Source organism: Mandrillus leucophaeus, unplaced genomic scaffold, assembly GCF_000951045.1.
Source record: "Mandrillus leucophaeus isolate KB7577 unplaced genomic scaffold, Mleu.le_1.0 Scaffold614, whole genome shotgun sequence".
NCBI lineage: Eukaryota > Metazoa > Chordata > Mammalia > Primates > Cercopithecidae > Mandrillus > Mandrillus leucophaeus.
In genome coordinates this window covers 1,016,823-1,018,323 of record NW_012106631.1, presented here as the reverse complement: position 1 = coordinate 1,018,323, position 1,501 = coordinate 1,016,823, and the positions used below count along the sequence as shown (strand labels likewise).

The 1,501-nt window shown below is 37.8% G+C and overlaps 1 protein-coding gene across 5 annotated transcripts in view; it reads left to right on the top strand.

The window, feature by feature from the left end:
- The window catches only part of PDE1A (phosphodiesterase 1A, calmodulin-dependent), a 421,413-nt gene that overhangs the window by 383,507 nt on the left and 36,405 nt on the right, over nucleotides 1–1,501 (top strand). The window lies entirely within an intron of this gene.

Sequence of the window (1,501 nt, the reverse complement as noted above, 5' to 3'; positions counted from 1 at the left end):
CTTTTACACTGTTGGTGGGAGTGTAAATTAGTTCAATCATTGTGGAAGACAGTGTGGTGATTCCTCAAGGATCTAGAACTAGAAACACCATTTGACCCAGCATTCCCATTACTGGGTATGTATCCAAAGGGTTATAAATCATTCTGCTATAAAGATACATGCATATGTATGTTTATTGTATCACTGTTCACAATAGCAAAGACTTGGAACCAACCCAAATGCCCACCAATGATAAACTGGATAAAGAAAATGTGGCACATATACTCAATGGAATACTATGCAGCCATTAAAAAGGTTGAGTTCATGTCCTTTGCAGGGACTTGGATGAAGCTGGAGACCATCATTCTCAGCAAACTAACACAGGAACAGAAAACCAAATACAGCATGTTATCACTCATAAGTGGGAGTTGAACAATGAGAACACATGGATACAGGGAAGGGAACATCATACACCAGGGCCTGTCAGAGGGTGGTGGGCTAGGGGAGGGATAGCATTAAGAGAAATACCTAATGTAGATGACAGGTTGATGGGTGCAGCAAATCACCATGGCATGTGTATACTTCTGTAACAAACCTACACCTTCTGCACATGTATCCCAGAACTTAAAGTATAATGAAAATAAAATAAATATAAAACAAATGAGACAACCTGTTCTGTTTTATGCAATGTGTAGAACAATCTTAAGGTGTTAATTGAATTATGTAAACTATTTCTTCCAAGAAAATACTTAAAGGATTATAAAAGCCAGCTTAAAAACTTGAGGATTGTAACAGAGTATAAATAGTGAATTTGCCCTTCTTTTTGTACAGTGTGTAATGTAGAGAACTTTTAAAATAAATGCAAGAAACAGTTGTTTTACCCTCCCCTAACTGACTCTCAGAGTTTCTCTTGCTCCTTCTGAAAAGTATCAGTTTGAATCAGGCCGAGTCTTCCTTTTGCTTTCAGTGCATGTGAAAAAGTTGTTATTGGAATAATAAATAAGTAATCAATCTGAGTACCGCCTTTATATTCCTCCTTTGCTTCTCTGTGAAAAACTTAGGTCTGTGTCCATGGACGTCATCAGGAAATAAGGCTGAATGGCTTCTGGCTCCATTCCCAAGCTCTGATTCTGTGGACACTTAGAGAGGCTTTTTCAGTGAATATTTTTCTAATCACGTTTAGTACTGCTAGATAACAAGCTGCTCAGGGAGAATGAATAGCAGTGTTAGCCTTGGCACCCCACCCAAACCAGTTACAGAGCAGTGACTCTCAAAGACCTACATTCCCCTGTGGTATTTATCTGTAGTTTTTATCTCATGTGTCTCTGTGAGCTTTCTGAGCACATTTTTTTTTCTATTTGCCAGCAATGCCTATTAGTACTCACCAGTGGGCCTCACTCTTCCACATCTGTTGCTTAGAGAAAGTAAAAATTGATTTTTTGAAAGTAACGAAAACATGTCAATGTTGCTTTGTATTGAATTACTTTAAAAAGTTGTGTTTATAAGGCATGTGTTCGTAAAA